This window comes from Piliocolobus tephrosceles, chromosome 11 (assembly GCF_002776525.5).
Source record: "Piliocolobus tephrosceles isolate RC106 chromosome 11, ASM277652v3, whole genome shotgun sequence".
NCBI classification, from domain to species: domain Eukaryota; kingdom Metazoa; phylum Chordata; class Mammalia; order Primates; family Cercopithecidae; genus Piliocolobus; species Piliocolobus tephrosceles.
The window spans coordinates 123,681,907-123,699,612 of record NC_045444.1 but is presented as its reverse complement, the minus strand read 5'-3'; the positions used below and the strand labels follow the sequence as shown (position 1 = coordinate 123,699,612).

Here is a 17,706-nt window from a genome sequence, read left to right as displayed (position 1 = left end):
ACAAACTTAGCAACTTACAACAACATGCATTTAATATCTTGGGTCAGGAGTTCGGGCCTGGCTTCGCTGGGTCCTCTGCTGGAGTCTCAGAGGCTAAAACCTCAATTTGGGAGAATACATTTCTTTGTGAAACAGGGAATATTTTCAAAGCTCACGTAGATGTTGGCAGAAGTCAGGCCCTTGTGGTTGTTGAGTTGGGGTTCCTGCTTCCTTGCTTGTTAGGAGCTGCTCTCAGCTCCCAGAGGCCCCCACATTTCCTTGCCATTGGCCCTCACAGGATGGCAGCTCACTTTGTCAAGACCAGTGTCTTAGTCCATTTGGATGGCTGTAACAAAATATCATAAACTTGGCTTAAACAACAGAAACTGATTTCTCATGTTTGGGAGTTTGAGAAGCTCACGATCAAAGTGCCTGCAGATTCAGTGTCTGGAGAGGTCCTGCTTCCGGGCTCATGCGCAGCACCTTCCCTCTGTGTCCTCGCATGGTGGGAGGATGGAGTGGTCTCTGAATGTCCTCTTTTATAAGGCACTGATCCCATTCATCAGTGGAATGATGATCTTCTCCTCTATGACCTAATAACCTCCCAAAGGCCCGATCTCCCAATACCATCACTTTGGGGGTTAGAATTTCAACACATGGATTTTTGGGGGCCCTGACATCCAGACCCCAGCAGTCAGCAAGATAATCTCTCCCTGCCGTTTCCTAGGACAGAGTCTTCTGTGATCCCTGGATGACTTCCCGTGACCCAACTGTAACCTAATCTAGGGAGGGACACCATTCATCTTTGTCATGTTCAAAGGCTGGAATCAGGGCTCAGCTTCCATTCGCACTCAAGAGGAGGGGATTACACAAGGGCTTGACTCCTGGGGGTCATCTTAGAATTCCACCCACCCTACATACCCCAATGTCTCCAGAAGAGACAATTCCCAGCATCCGTGAACAGTCTCCCAGGAAAGGGCACGGGAGTGAACCACTAGCATTTGACTCTCATATGAAGGGGTTCTTGCAGAGGCACTCATGGGACCTTCCACACTATCCTTGCCCATGGGAGAAAGGCCAGCCAAAGTCACAGAAAATCACCATCCCTCAGGCCACCTTCCAGCCTGAGTATCTGGGTGGGGAAGCCTTATCCCCATCAGGGCCACAGCCACAAGGGGGCTTGGGAAATGGAGTTCTGAACTTGCTAACTTGTATAGTTAAGGAAAAGATATGGGAAGAAAATGGGAAGAGGTGCCAAGGGCCAGTTCAAGCCTGCAGTGAAGGGGAAACAGAATTGAGAGATTCCATGACTTAATGAGGTCCCACTGACGGCCTGGCCTAGATCCAGGACTCGGGCCATTTAGGGCAGCTCCAACTTTTGAGGTTGTTTTCCTCCTGGGATTGGGTGGCAGAGAGGAACTGGAAATGTAAGTGGAAATCCACATACTGGTGACTAAGGAAGAAAGCTGCCATAGAATCCAAATTCTCTCTTGTTAGCACGAGGGAGGATTACCACGAGTTTCTGGAAGTTTCTAGAGCCATGGGCAGTGCTGAAGAGGATCTGGATCATCAATGATTAGGTGCAGCTAAATATTAAAGATTATGGTTTCCTACTGAATGAGAGCTTTTATTTCTTTAAATCTTGTTCTAAATGATTTCTTGCCCTTGCTATTTAAATACAGCCATCCGTTGGTATCCATGGGGGATTGATTCCAGGATCCTCCATGGAGACCCAAATCCACAGAGGCCCAAATCCCTGAAATAAGGTGGTATAGTATTTGCACATAACCTACGCATATCCTCCTGTGTACTTCAAGCCATCTCTAGATTACTTATAATACCTAATACAGTGTAAATGCCATGTAAACAGTTGTTATACTATGTCATTTAGAGAATGGTGGCAAGGAAAAACATCTGTACATGTTCAGTACATATACAATCATCCACTTTGGAAAACCATTTTTGAACCACAGTTGGTTAAATCCATGGATGCAGAACCCATGGATACAAGGTCGACTGTAATAGAAACTTTCAATACCAAGGAATGCATGTGCCTAGTGATTTTGCGAAAAAGAGTGTATTTGTACTTGCAAGAAACCGTGGAGTGGAAACACCTAAAATGTGCTTGTTCAGTTAACTTCAGTTTGCTGAGCTGCTTGGAGCACAGGGTTGTAATCAAAGGTTGTCTTCTTTGCAGCAGACGATGTTCTGGGAGAAATAGTCCTCCCTAGTGCTGAACTTGCAGACTCTAACCACGGGGGTGGCAGCAAGTATCCCAGGTCTCTGTAGGGGCCTGAGTCCATGCCTGCACTGTGTAGAGAAGATGAGGGCAGAGAACTGGATGCCCCTGGAGGGGAGTGTTATCCTTCTACATGGCACGCAGGCAGCGCGGTTCTATACTCGGAGCCTCTGCTCAGAAGCCCATAATTCATGTTCCATCCTTGTTCCCTACCCCAGTGCTCTGCAAGTGAGCCCTTCAGTGCAGTGATGGGTTGGGTCCCGTTATGGGAGAGGAAGGGAGCCCTGGAGCTGCAGAGGGGAGCAGGCATTCTCTCTGGGGTACTGCCTTCTTTCTTCCCTAAATTGGAGGGAGATAATCCATGGGAAGGAGTTAATGATTTCTTCACTCTTCAAACTTGGTCCAGAAGGATCTCAAAGTCCAAAAGACCCTTTGGGATGTCTCTTGATATTTCACATTAATGGACTTTTCATAAGGACCACCTGATGGGAGAGCAGTGAGAAGTTTGGGGACAGCCAAGGCTGGAGTTGTCATTTGAGCTCTGATACTAATGCAGACCGGACAATGACAATGTCACTTACTCTCTCGGAAATCTCTTTCTTTCTTTCTTTTCTTTCTTTTCCTTCCTTCCTTCCTTCCTTCCTTCCTTCCTTCCTTCCTTCCTTCCTTCCTTCCTTCCTCTCTCTCTCTCTCTTCTCTTTCCTTTCCTTTCCTTTCCTTTCCTTTCCCTTTCCCTTTCTCTCTTTTCTGGAGTCTCACTCTATTGCCCAGGCTGGAGTGCAGTGGTGCCATCTTGGCTCACTGCAATCTCCACCTCCTGGGTTCAAGTGATTGTCCTGCCTCGGCCTCCCAAATAGCTGGGACTACAAGCGCCTGCCAGCACGCCTGGCTAATTTTTATATTTTTAGTAGAGACGGAGTTTCACCATGTTGGCCAGGCTGGTCTCCAACTCCTGACCTTGTGATCTGCCTGCCTCGGTCTCCCAAAGTGCTGGGATTACAGGCATAAGCCACCGTGCCCAGCCTGTTTCTTTCATCTGTAAAATGGGGCCACAATTTCACCTAATAAAAAAAAGACATCTTTCTATTTAAAAGGGCTCAGGGCATTGATGTTTGTGATAAAGGAGAGAATGTGTATTGAAGTGTTTTGAAATGTACAAAGCTTTCTAGAAACAGAAGTTCTTATTCAAGAATTTTCCTGAATCTTTGGCAAGATAACCATTTTCATTACCCCGTCTGTGCCTAGAATGGGCCTATAAGCTCCACAATCAGAATCATTAGATATAGAAACTAAAAGAAATGTAGTCTCCTTTTTTTGCCTTTTCATTGGTGAACAGAGCTTTGGTTAACGGAAAACCAAGACGATTTTAATTGCTGGTTTTTCTATTTGAAAGGGGAGGTTATTAGTAGAAGTCTCAATTCAGAAACTTCAAGAAGAAATGGGAGGGTGTGGTGAGGGTAAGGGGGGGACTGCATTTCCTGTTTTCCTTTCAGATGGTGTTGGAAAACATTGCAGGAAAACCATGGATACCCATGAAGAAATTCCAAAATTTATTCTTTTTGACGCCAAGGGCCCAGCCCAAAAGGTGACGAGTAGGAGTGGTCAATTTTTTTTAAGAGTTGGGGCTTGCGGGAGTCCAGCTAAACGCTTGTAGGATGAAGACAGAATTCAGAGGGTGACATCAGCCCGAGCAGGGGCCAGAAGAAACAGAGTGGAGGAGTCTGGTTTCATTTACAGTTTGGGTCAGTTCTGCAGTGAGGAGGGGGAGAGGAGGGGTCAGGGACGGAGGAGGAGGAGGAGGAGGAGCTGGAGGAAGCCCTGACTGGTATCCCTGGCCCCAGTCCAGTTTGGAGCTCAGTCTTCCACCAAAGGCTGTTCAGTTCTCCTGGGCTCCAGCCTCCTGCAAGGACTGCAAGAGTTTTCTTCCGCAGGTCTGAGTCTCCACTTCTGTGGTGGAGAAAGACTGCAAAAAGGAAAAGAGACACAGTGACTGGGAAAAATATGCATCCTATTCAAACCTAATTGAGTCGAGGAGCCCAGGGACACACACGCCTTCAGGTTTGCTCAGGGGTGAGTGTGATTTCTGTTCTGTTTTTCCAGGTTCGGGGCTAGAAGGAAATGCTCTCAACCTGAAGTGACCGTTTCTAGGTAGCTTTAGTGGCTCTTATGTTCACGCTGTTCGCCAGTTTTCTGTACGTGTTTTAGGTCTCTGGAAGATTCTGCTGATTTTTCTTTCTCGCCTTGTGGCAGTGGGGTTTCCTTAACTTGGTTAAGGTTGTGCTTGCCTAAGAGCGTGAGCGCTTTTCCACCACGCGTCTGTGGCTGCTACGCGCGCCCTGTGCATTCTGGGCGGCAGCGTGTTTTGGCCCACGATTTATTTAAGTTACCACCGCCTTCTAAAACTCATTTGGGATCCGCTTAGTTTGCAGAAGCGTCTTTGCCGGGGACTAGCAGAGCTCCCTGCCGAGCGGCTCTGCTGGGAGATGTGTTCTGAGCTCTCGGGGTGGTGACACTAGGTTAGGATGCAACAACCTGCGTGGGTTTTCAGCCCAGGGCCGCCCACGGGAAGGTGCTGGTGGAGCACATTGGCTGCTTTCACGAGATTGGAGTGACTCTGGTGCCCAGGATGGGGGCCAAGTAAAGGGTCCCTCAGTCATTGCCATCAGGCTTCTGTCTTTTCAGGATACCGATGTCTCTGTTGGAGACTTTGTCCCTTGGGGTTGCTTAAAGGAGTTGCAGGGGTCAGAGAAGAAGAAGGAATTTGGCATTTGGGCAGCATGCTGAGTGTCTAAGGCAAGGCCCCTGGGGCTGCAGGGCCAGCCCATGCTGCACAGAGGTGAGGCCAGTGCCAAGCTGGGAGGCCCCGAGGGCTGTTCCCTGGCCCAGAGGATGCAGGGTGGGGCTCGAGTCCTCTCTTGCTGAGGATGGAACACGTTCACTGACAGTGGCCAGCCTGTTTGGGGAACCTGTTTCAAGGGGCCTACTATGTTCGAAAATGAATGGGGATTGAAGTATGGGTGGAGTCACTGGGAGGGACTAGGCGGTGGTTGAAGAAAAATCTGCTTCCACAGGAAGCCCCAGGAGCCAGTTTCGTGGCTGGTGCAGACCCCAGGAGCAAAGTCCTCTGAGCGCAGGGGAGTCTGCTGCACGGGATGGGGGAGCAGGGCTGTGGCCCCGGCTGACCAGCTTCTCTCCCCACACACAGCTCACCCCGATGAGGACCACAGGGTGCTAGAGCTGCAGGGTGCTCAGAGCTCACAGAGATGGTGGATGATTAACCTGGGATCCCCCGGCTCCCCAGGGTCCCATTCTTAACACTGTAAAACACTGAACCAAAATGGTTTTAAAATTGAAGTTACATTGCTCCTAAGCAAAACTATATTGAAAACTGAGTGGGTGGTCGTTGATGACATTACTGGGACTTCTGAGGTTTTTGTTGGGCTAAAGATAATGGAAGAGATTTTTGGTCAGAAGCCACTGATGTAGTCGTTTCCTGGTTTTCAAAATGAGCAACCAGGGGCTCTGAGATGTGGAATTCCTTGCCTAGGCCACGGTGCGAGTGTCTGAGATGGCAGTGAAATCCTTCCCCATTGCAGGAGAGCAGACAAGCCAGCGACAGAGGATCCCAAATAACTCATATCTAGTTGGGAAAACTACTTGGTGCTCACTGAGACTCTATCAATGAACTGAGAAAGAAGTGAGGTGGACTGTGAGAGGGCGCATCGGCTCTGTGACCAGAATCCGGGGCTGGCCGCCCTGCTCAGGCCACCTCCTGGGGGTGGAGGGCCCCGAGGGAGGGGACTTGGATGCTCTTCTTTCTGAAGTGGGCTGTAGCTGAGGATGAAAGCCTGGGGTGGGGAGGCGGGGCTTTGACAGAGATCAGGATCTAGGAACGGCTGCCCGTCTGGACGTCTTTGTTTAGGCGAGGGTTTCTTGTAACCCAGAGGTTTACTTCTCTCCTTTCCTCACGCATGGTTGACAGAAGCCAGGAAGCAGACACCGAGTGGAGAGGAGGGCTTGGGAAGGAATTCCATGTTGGGGTGAAGTGAGGCTGTCCTGTCTTTTCCTATCCAGGCACTGGAGGGTGTGGCCACAGCACCTTTCTGGGAGGTGGCTGGGGAAGCCTCTAGAATGTTAGCCCTTGGCCCCGCTCTTCCCCTGCTTGGCAGGGAGCGTGTTCCACCCCACCAGGGTTGTGGCCCACAGGTGAGGAGATGTGTGGCAAATGTCCAAACATGGGGTCTGAGTGGTATTTTTGATACAAGGTAGGCATCTTTCTGAAAAATTGTCTTCACTTCGCACTTCATTTTATTTCTAAAGCGTTCAGGACTCAGCAAATTGCACTGACTTTATCATAAGTGCCTTTTGTGATTTCCTATCCTAGAACTTAATACGTCCCCGATGAGAAAGTAGGAAGAAGCTCCTCTCTTCAGTCGATTGTTGATTTGTGGTTCCAACGAGGCTGCTCATCCTGACCTTAGTTTCAGGGACGGAACCCATAGACGCGGATGCCTAAAGCCGGCTTGAAACAAGACCGCCTTCTTTGGAAGCTTTGGAAGCTGGCGGTGACTTTTTGCCAGCGAGGCTTCATTTGTTTCCTTGCTCAGAGTGTTTAGACAACTGGATCAAGCGTAGGCTTCATCAGCGGTTGATATCACCTCCCACTTTTATGTGAAATTCCATGTTTAGGATTTAAAATTCACCGGCAAGTCATGAATACTATTGCGTGACACTTCCTTGCAGGCACAGTAGCAACTTTAGCAAAAATTTTTATTTGAAAGTTCAGTTTTGTCACTACTCTTTTTGGAAGAAGCTGAAAATCTAGTATCTCTCGGGGAAGAATCGCAGGTGGTTTCCATCTGACGGGGATGTTGTGTACCAGGCAGCTTTTTCGCCCTGACTTAAGGGAGCAAATTTTCACGGCGTCCTGGCTGCGGCAAGCAGGCAGTAAAAACACACTGCTGCTACATAAATAGCTGACGATTTGAGAAGGGACCTGACATTTAAAGAAAATCCTATTAGCTCTAGCTAAGGAAATGAAAGCCACAACCATCCAAATTTTAAAGCAGGGGAGCTTTAAAGTTTCCTGCTAATTCAGACAGCTATGAACTAGACAAGAATGGTTATCTTCATTCTCGCATTTCTAGATACAGCGTCTCCGCTTCCACTGTAAAACTTCGGTGGAATTCAGTGTAAAAATTCAGTGCAAAGAAAGGACGATCCTACTCTTTAAATAAAAGACGTTGCTTGCCGCATCTAATGTGTGGTTACGAATGTCTTATTTGCAGGGAGTATTCCACAGGTCATGATTTTGCAGAGATATTCCCTTCAAGAATTCACTTTGTTAATTTTGAAAAATATAATTTTAATACATTCTGGTCTTATAGTCCATTTTGGGAAGGAGATGAAATTTTGAGGGCTGGGCACTGTGGCTCATCTCTGTAATCCCAGTATTTTGGAAGACTGAGGCGGGTGGATCGCTTGAGCCCAGGAGTTTGAGACAAGCCTGGGCAACATACGGAGACTTTGTCTTTACAAAAATAATTTAAACAATTAACCAGGCATGGTGGCACGCGCCTGTGATCTCAGCTATGAGGTTGAGCCTGGGAGGTTGAGGCTGCAGTGAACCGTGACTACGCCACTGCACTGCACTTCAGAGCCTGGGCGACAGAACAAGACCCTGACTCAAAAAAAAAAAAAAAAAAAAAAAGAAATTTTGAGTTAGCACGTTCATCCTGGTCTAGCTGTTTTTGAAAAGGCAGTTTGGTTTTCTTTCCTCTAGAGGGAGGTATATCTCTGCAAGCTCCAGAAAAATCTCTGAAGTGGTGCCTGGATTCTCCCAGGGTGGGGTTTCAGGGTTTGCAGTGACTCAGTGATGACCATCTCAACAGAGCTTGTGGGCAACTTTAGGACTGACATTTCCATACATGATTATCATTATTATATTTATTGTGGCTGTTCATAGTAACTGAAGTGGACACACATTAGAGCTTTGCTTTTCTTCTCTGTGCGGGTGTAAGTGTATTGAGATGAAATTGTGCCATGAAAGGAGGCAATCTTTGTTCTCAAACAATTGCATTACAAGGGTATTCAGCAACTAAAACATTTTATAGGAAGCATTTTACCCATATCTAATCACAGAGGTTTAAATGAACAGTCAGGTGCTTGGGAACCAAAGTAAGTTTGCATATTCATGCCATTGTGGGTCCCTGTAGAATTACTGCATTTTAGAACTGTGAGGGTGTTCATGACATGTCCTTTGATACTTTCCCCAATGGACAATGGGTTTTAACATACTTTTAAAAATTCACACAAGCTGTAATTGTGCATGTCTCATCTTAAATATTTATTAATACAAATATAAATTACTGATGCTCAGATTTATGTTTGTTAGCTTGAGATAACCAGTGTTAAGACCCTGAGGGAGATAATTCTAGCTCAGAGCAAAAATAATAATAATTATAAAAACAAAACAAAACAAAAAAAACCTAACCCTTTGGTTGGTCTTTGTGTTATCATGTTTACTTAAGTTTAACAAGACCTATTGTGCATCACGGCCTTGAGCGCCGAGGTTCAGGGAGTGGATAAAAATGACCAAGACATGGCCCCCTCTCTTCTGGTTGGCAAACATATAATTTCTGTTTGGCTAATTGAAATATCAAAAAAACGATCACCTTGGTGGACGGTTTCTCCACGCGTTTTATGCTTCAGATGAAGACAGAGAGCTCAGAAATGTATGCCCAGCGACAGGGCCACAGAGCTAGTAGCAGAAGTGTCTGATGTTTCCAATATGCAGACATCTTGGACTCTGGACATTTCAAGGGGGACAAGCCTTGAAGAGTGTATTTTCGGGTGCCGTGTGGAGAAAAGTACTCTTGCCATTCCCAGTCTTCCTTGGAGTAACCTCTTTTAAGTTGATTCAGCAGAGGAGTAACTGTTGTTTAAAAAAATCTGGAAAGAAAAAGGAGAGAAGAAAAAAACAAATACGAAAAGTTCTGCCAAACCCTCTCCCAAAGGCAAACTGTTAGTCTTGTAGGGGTCTGGCAGCATTTAGCACAGTATGATCCTACTGCTCTCCTGAAGTTTAAAACTCATGAAATACAGAGAAACGTTTGACAATGTGAGTGGCCACGGATAAGTGCAATGGGAAATGTTTCTGTAAAACCCCCGGTGTGTACTATACGTTAAATTTTCAGGAACCCAGAGCATCAGGAATTGGCCACTGGAAGGAAGAGCTCATGGCTCGGTTTAATTTCAAAATTAAAAATTGAACAGCAGCTGGAGTTGACTCAGATCTCAAGGGAAACCATTCCAGGAAACTGGTTTTTCACTTCTGGAATCTTCATTAGTTGATTCAGCAGCCCAGGGCCGGTACCCAGAGTTAGCGCCAAGTCAGCTAAACCCACAGCTGGCCCGGCGGTGCACCAGGGTGCTCTGTTTCTAATTGGGGCTGCAGAAAACCCATCACTCCTCAGAGCCCAAGGCAACAGATGGAAGAGAGCAGTTGCAGGACTTTGGCCTGTTTGAGCAACAGACAAGGAGCATTCTTTTACACAAAAGGGAGGCTGGGAGAGATCGGCAGACCATTGCTGACAGAGGCAGTAAGGAAGTAGAATTTCCCAGGTTATTGCAATAAATCCAGCATGGATGATATTTTATCAGATGTTCCAGCTTGATTTTTGAAAAGGTTTCTATGTTCAAGAATAATTTTCTCTTCTCTATTTGATTAGGAATTAGACTAGAAAACAAACAAAATACCTAACTTTTCTTTTTACAATGGGAGCACCTTTCAGCCATTTTAACCATTTACGATGGAACACCACAGTTTTGGAAAGGTCAGTAGCACCCAAGTTCATTGCCAAGAAGGAAAGAGACAGGAATAAGTGCCAAGCTCCAATTTGGATCCAGCAGCGTCATGTGGCAAGGGGTTGGAATGGAGTGGGCATTTGTGCAATATTTCTTGAAGCATTTTCTAACGCACTCTCTTCTTTAACGTTGAAATGGAACTAGTCTCTGCTTGATGTTTATAATTAGCAGTGTAAGTGCAGACAAAATCTCGTCTGGCTGCCATATATTTCAGAATGTGGAATGTGTTTTACATTTGCCTGGTGGTGTCTAGCTTTTCAAATCACACCAGATATGGAACTTTCTGCTTCATGGTTATTATCTTGAATGCTAGGAATATGTTTTAAAGTAACTTTTTCAAATATCTGGGCAATTAATCTGGAGTTTCTTAATTGCCTTTGTAATGGGAAGGAGACCCACCCCTGAGGAGCTTGGCTGAAGCCTGGCCGGAGGTCGGCATGTTCTTACAGGCGCTGTCATTCACAGAGTGGGGCATTGCTAGGGGATGTCCAGGCCCTCTCTTTCTGCATTGCTTTGTTATAATCCACGAGTTGCAGGACAGGTGTTGCTTTGTTAGATTTTTCCGGGAAGAGCCGAAGATCTCAAATTGGCTACTCCAAATCTAACAAGGACCACAGTAGGTGACAAAATACCCCAGTAGGTAACAAAGGAGGTCTAGTTACCCTGCCTGATGAGAAAAGTTTTAAAATGTTGCTATCACAGGACACACATTCAGTTTGGGTCAAACAGATCACTGTTCTAGAGTATTTTCATAGAATAGAAATTTGAAGGCCAGGTGTGGTGGCTCATGCCTGTAATCCCAGCACTTTGGGAGGCTGGGACAGGAGGATCCCTTGAGCCCAAGAGTTTGAGACCCACCTGGGCAATATAGCGAGACCTTGTTTCTACCAAAATTCAAAAAAAAAATTAGCCAGGCATGGTGGCACACACCTGTAGTCCTAGCTGCTTGGGAGGCTGAGGTGGGAGGATTGCTTGATCTCAGGAAGTTGAGGCTGCAGTAAGCTCTGATCATGCCACTGTATTCTAACCTGGACAACAGACCTATACTCTGTCTCAAAAAAAAAAAAAAAAAAAAAAAAAGAAAAGAAAAAAGTAAAAAAGAAATATGAAATCCAAGTTGTTAAATAAACAGGAAAAAACCAAATTTTGATGTATTTCTTGGAGCTGTTCCAAAACACTTACTTTTGAGGATTCTCCTTTGGGTCTTTCAAACAGCAAGAGCATATTAAATTCCACTCTCCTCCTACCCTAACTGCAGGACTTAATAAATCCTTTCTTAGCTTCCTCCCTGAGGTAAAGAATGGGGACTCCTTTCCCAGGATTCAGGCAAAACAAGAAAGAGTGAGAAAAAGAGAAAGAAATGGGCATTCCTTCTCACAGTCTAGGAACGGGTGTGGCAAAGGCAAGGGTGGATGAATGCCTCAAATTTACTGAAATTTGACTTTTTATTTCACAGCCAGTGTGCACAGCTCTCCCACTGTGGTCTTTGACTATTTCTAGTGCTCCCATTTTAACCATGACAATTAGGAACTAATAGAAGTCCCAGAACTTGATAGGAGGGACAGACTGATTTTAAAAAGCAATGCTTGGAGAAAACCAAAAAAATGACTTCAAAATGGAGCTCTGGATTTATTTGAGTCTTTGTTTTAAAATTATTTCCTTGTGTGCATGTGTGTGTCTCTTTCTTAAAAAAGATTTCCAGACATGGAAAATGAAAAAGGTTTTGAGTAGGCTGAATGAAAACTAATTTACAGAATTGCAAGATAGCTTGGGAAATCATATTCATTGGAATATGATTGAACATGATTTCAGGTTGAAGGGCCATGTAGGGCAACCTTTGTAATGAAAGGTATCCTTTTAAATTTCAAAGGGATAGAAACTAGATGGGAAAAGGCACCTCAAATCCTTTTTAGAATGAGGCAGAGTAAACAAAAAGATGAATAATCCTAAATAGAAAGATGAGAATGAAAATGTGATGAATGTCTCTTATTGAATCTGTTGCCTTTAGGACACAGAATCTGGGATGAAGGAACAGACCCCTTCCAGCCCAAGGGTCTCAAGTAGCCAATTCTGAGTCTTTTTCATATTTGAAAGAATGATAGCACACAGCCGAATTCTATTGACATAGAATCTGTGGTGTGTCATCACCAAGGAAGTCTATTTCTTCCCTAAAAGACATGCGGAGTTTCCTTGAGATCTGGGTCAAATCTGGCACAGCCTCTAGGGTTTCCTGGGGTTCTTCCCACGAGCTTTGGAAATGCTAACTTGGGTTAGGTTTCTGGTTCTACCTTGTTTTATCTAGGTAGCTTTGAACAATCACTTTGGCTTGCTGGGGTTTCAATTTCTCAGCTCTAAAATGGAGGGAAATCAGCCATTGGGCAATGGGGAGGAGGATGTGAAGTTCCACCCACAAGACAGAAGCCCAGGAAGCGTTACTAGTGCTCTCCTCTCTCCTTCCTCGGGGAGGGTGGTGTTGGCCAGTGAGCGGGGATGGCTGCCTCATTCCTCCTCCTTGAAGTGGGCGGGTGGTCATTTGGAGAGATGGTGTTTGACATCTTTTAATAATCTAAATGAAAAAGTTCTCCAAAATTTGCTGCCAGGGAATTTCGTTTTTTATAAATGGAGACTCCAGGACATGATAAACAATAGAAGAGAGTTAATTGCAAATGAAAATATCAGCAAATATTCAACAACTGGGCTAGGAGCCCACGAGCCACAAGACCTGCTTCCCGCATGATGGCAGGAAAGTGTGTGGGGCCAAAGGCGTTTTTCCCACCTGGGAATTCAGCTCAGCTGAACCACATGAGTTCTGAGTCATCAGTGGAGCCTGGATAACACATTGTCCTACAGGCATCATCTCCTGTCCTTTTCAGGACTGGAAGGGCTCCTTTCCTTCTCTTCCCTCCCCTCCTCTTCCCTCAATATCTGGATATATTCTGGATAAAATAATTCCTGTGCACAGTGTATTTGTCCCATTACTTTGTGTCCCAATGGGAAGTATCTCCATTGAGGGGGTTACTCTTCTAAAGATTCATATCTTGAAAATAAAAACCTTTACATATGATTTTCAATGAACTAAAGGTTTGTTTTACTCACAGAATTGTTGAAGTAAGTGAGTGACGTCTTAGAAAGGCTTCCCAGATTTTATTTTGTAACTATTCAGATTGTATTGAGCATTCTAGAAGACGAGAAAGGTAGTTTTGGAATTGCTCCAGAGTGAGCCCACTCAATGCTTTGTATGTGACAGAAACAGTGGATTCAAAGGTGTTCACTGTGTGAGGGATGGGAATGGTGAAGAAAACTATTAGCAAAACCTGCTCAAGGCATAATTCATTTGTGCTCTTTGTCAATGCTACCTGCAGAGGAGTCTTCCCATCCCAGACTCAACAGTGAGGGGACAGCTCTCATCTTATCACATGTCCTATTTTCTCCACCTGGATTACAAAGCCGAATGCTTTACAAAGAGCTTCTCTTGTGTTCTTATTCACAAACAAGATTACCGCTTAAAATCATGCCTCTTGAACATGGATTAAACATTTAAAATAATCGAACTGGATCTTCCTGAAGATTTGCATTAAAATTTTTAATTGAAGCAGTGATGCTTAAACTTTGTGGGGTGAGGAGTGGCACAACTGCCTTTTAGAATCACATACAAACATGGACGCTTATCCCCAGAAAAACCCTCATCCACAGATGCAATTTTGCACTCAACTGTGGGAGGATCATAGACTCTTTGAATCTGTTGATCCCATATTAAAACATTGATCTAGACCAATTACAGTAATACAGTTTGTTTTGGAAAGAACAGGCCATTTACCTGGAAAGAATCTAGCAGGAAGTTTATATCTTTGCTAACAAAAATTGACTCTCAAGTTTGATAGAAAGAATCAAGAATAGCACATATGAAATGTACTTTTATATTATTCTAAAGTGTATATCATTATTTAATTGAGGTCATACAAAAAATTAGATATTGCAATTTTTGTGTGTGTGTTTTTTTTTAAGAAACACTCAGGAATGGGTCTAACAGACTGTTGGGAAGAAAGGTAGAGCTTGGTGGAAAGGTCTGGAAGGTTCCCAGGGTTGCATGGGCTTGAGGGATTCCTAGAGAGTGAAGGGGCAAAGATGGGGCTGTAGCACAGTGGGGGTAGGGTCATCCTAAGTGGAGGGAGGAGAATGGGCAGTCCAGCTTGTCAGGGGTCCCTGAGCCCTGCTGTGCTGGGACTATGCTAAAACTTGGGAGCATTGTCAAACCACAGCATAAGCACTGGAGACTGCTCTTCTACATTGTGTTAACATATATCCATGTCCAAAAGGCAGTGACCATTGCAAGGCAAAAAAATCAGGCTGAGCTTCTGCAATGCTGCCATTATCACCAATCATTGCTGTCACTTTGCTGCAGAAAGAAATGTGTTCTGTTGATGGCTGGCCTCCTGAGCATCATTAGAACAGCATTCCTTTCTCACTGTTGATATATTTCCAAGAGACCACTGTATTGACAGGTGGTTCTGTTTTAGCTGCTGAGATCACGCCTTCAAGTTCTCAGAATCTGAATCACAGGGTAGATTTGTTTCAACACAGGTGGTACTTTTTGTTGATTTTTTTTTGGAAATCCAAAGCCACATGGGTCCTGGTGTTCATTCCCTTGTTTATGGCTTCATCTGTCTCCATCTCACCAATTTTTCGCAGGTCAGGCTTAGGGCCCACACTGTGTTCCATCTTCCTCATAGCTGGGCCACACGATTTGGACTCCAGCTTCTCCCTCTGGGCCTGACCTCAGTCAGGAGGAATTCCATGGCAAATCCATGGGACTGAGCTTCAGGTTTCCTTTGCACCCACTTAGCTCCTGTCCTTGACTGGCAGTCTCAATAACTCCCTGTGGCTCTCCCTCTACTTTTGCTAAGTGCTCCATCTGGACACTAGTCCGCTGCTCCATTCATGGCAAAGTTACATCACTCATCAGCCAGACAGACTCCCCTCTGCTATCAATCTTCAGATGGCAAGGCTGAGAACATTAGATCATCCTCATCCCTGATTTCATTAGTTATATGGGGAAAATGGAATTCCTGTGCGACACAACAGACAACCATAAAGACTTGCAGAGCCCATGGGGGCACCTGTGGGGAGAGGAAGGTTAAGATAGAGATACAAAAGCTCAGGCCTTGGGTGGAGCCAATTCCAAAGCTCAGAGGATACTAGTCAGGGCAGAAGCCATATTTGCACCGGGTCTGAATGTTAATATTAGATTCTTTCCCACTTTCATGAGACTCTGATCTTCTTTGCCAAACCCTAACATTTTGCATGACATATATTCTTTCCTTCTTTTCTTTCCAAATCTTATTTAGAACTAAGGGCAAACATCGTGTTATTTGAATACAGTGGCATGTAGACACACTCTAGGATGTTTAGTTGTGTTATTTTCTCCTTTTAGCTCTTAAACTCTATCACACCTCAGAAAAGAGGCTGCAATTACATCATTCCTATTAAATTGATGGCTACATTTTAGGGGTAGTTACCCATACTTTTAAAACCTGGCAAATGATATTTCCTGTCCTCATTTCTATTTTAATTGTGGTAAAAACCATATAACCTGAAACTTACTATCTTGACTATATTTAAGTGTACAGTACAGCAGTGTTAACTATACGCACCTTGTGGTACAACAGATATCTACAACTTTTTGATCTTGCAAAACAGAAGCTCTATACTTATGGAACAGTAACTACAACTGCCCCCCACCTCACAGCCCCTGGCCAACACCATTCTAAGTTCTTTTTCTAAGACTTTGGCTACTTTAAATACTTTCACATAAATGGAATTATACAGTAACGTATTTGTCTTTTAGTGACTGACTTGTTTCACTCAGCGTAATATCCTCAAGATTCATCCATGTTGTAGATAAAAGGATTTCCTTCTTTTATAAGGCTGACTAATATTCCTTGTATGTGGCATGTATAAGACTTAGTATAATACAGTAGGCTATGCACGTGGCTCACGCCTGTAATCCCAGCACTTAGGAAGGCTAAGGTGGAAGGATCTCTTGAGCCCAGGAGTTCAAGACCAGCCTGGGTGACATGGCAATATCCTGTCTCTACTAAAAATACAATCCTGTCTCTACTAACAATACTACAGCTGGGTGTGGTGGTGTGTGCCTGTAGTCCCATTTACTCAGGAGGCTGAGAAGGAAGGATTGCTTGGGCCTGGGAGGTTGAGGCTGCAGTGAGCTGTGATCATGTCACTGCTCTCCAGTCTGGGTGACAGAGTGAGACTCTGTCTCAAAAAAAAAAAAAAAAAAGAGAAAAAGAAATAAAGAAAATTACAGCATAAGTGGTGTAATAACAGTGCAAAGTCCTAGGAGAACTGTAGGAATAGCAGTTAATGAATTTAACAAATATTTATTACACACCTACAATGATACAGACAGGCATTTTGCCATACTCTATGCTCAGAGTGTGGCTGAGCTTCAGAATCCTGGAATACTCTTTGTTTGTGATAAAGCAGACTTGGGAATCTATAATCAATTTCATAATTGCAAAATTCCATTGTGTGTGTATATATACATACATACATATATACACACACACACACACACACACACACTTAACCAAGGAAGAAAAAAACCTGTGCACTAAAAACTATAAAATACTGTGGAAATAAATTAATTTCTTTATTCATCTCATCTATTGATGGACATTAAGTTGTTTCCACCTTTTGGATATTACAAATAATGCTGAAATGAACATGGGTGTGCAAATATATCTTTGAGATCCTGTTTTCATTTCTTTTGGATATACCCAAAAGCGGGATAGGCAAATTATATGATAATTCTGTTTTTAGTTTTCTGAGGAACATTTATACAATGGAGGCTATCCTTTCTCCATTGTGTGGCTTTATTGAAGCTCAGAGATCATATATATGAGGTTTTATTTCTGGGCTCTCTATTCTGTTCCATTGGTTCATATGTCTGTCTTTAAGTCAGCATCATATTGTTTTCATTACTGTCATTTTGTAATATCTTTTGAAATTGTAAGTATGAGGTCTCAAGCTCTGCTATTTTCCACCCCCTCATTATTGCTTTGGCTATTTAGGGTCCTTTGAGAGTCCATATGAATTTTAGTATTTTTTTTTTTTCTGCAAAAGATGCCATTGGGATTTTGATAGATATTGCACTGAATCTGTAGATTGCCTTGGGTAGTATGAACATTTTAACAATATTAAGTCTTCAAATCCATGAACATGGGATGCTTTTCCATTTGTTTGTGTCTCTATTAATTTTTTTCAACAGTGTTTTATAGTTTTCAGTGCACAGGTTTTTGCTTCCTTGGTTAAGTTTATTTCTGAGTTATTTTATTATTTTTCATGGTATTATAATGTGATTATTTCTTAATCTCCTTTTTGGATAGTTCGTTGTTAGTGAATAGAAATGCAAATGATTTTTGTTTATTAATTTTATATCCTGCAACTGTGCTGAGTTCATTTATTAGTCCTAATAGTTTTTAAAAATATTTGGAGTATTTAGGATTTCATACATTTAAGATCATGTCATCTATGAACAGAGTTAATTATACTTCTTCCTTCCAATTTGGATGCATTTTATTTATTTTTCTTGCCTAATTGCTCTG

General features: G+C 43.8%; 1 protein-coding gene across 4 annotated transcripts in view; it reads left to right on the top strand.

Annotated features, from left to right (window-relative positions):
- Positions 1 to 4,031: 4,031 nt before the first annotated feature.
- COL6A3 (collagen type VI alpha 3 chain) overlaps positions 4,032 to 17,706 on the top strand; it is a 92,728-nt gene continuing 79,053 nt past the window's right edge. For 2 of the 4 annotated variants that reach the window (XM_023228726.1, XM_023228725.1), the window contains exon 1: positions 4,032 to 4,288. The gene's annotated coding sequence lies outside the window, so the exon portion shown is untranslated. The remainder of the gene's footprint in view (positions 4,289 to 17,706) is intronic. The other 2 variants (XM_023228727.2, XM_023228728.2) reach the window with 2 other exon arrangements.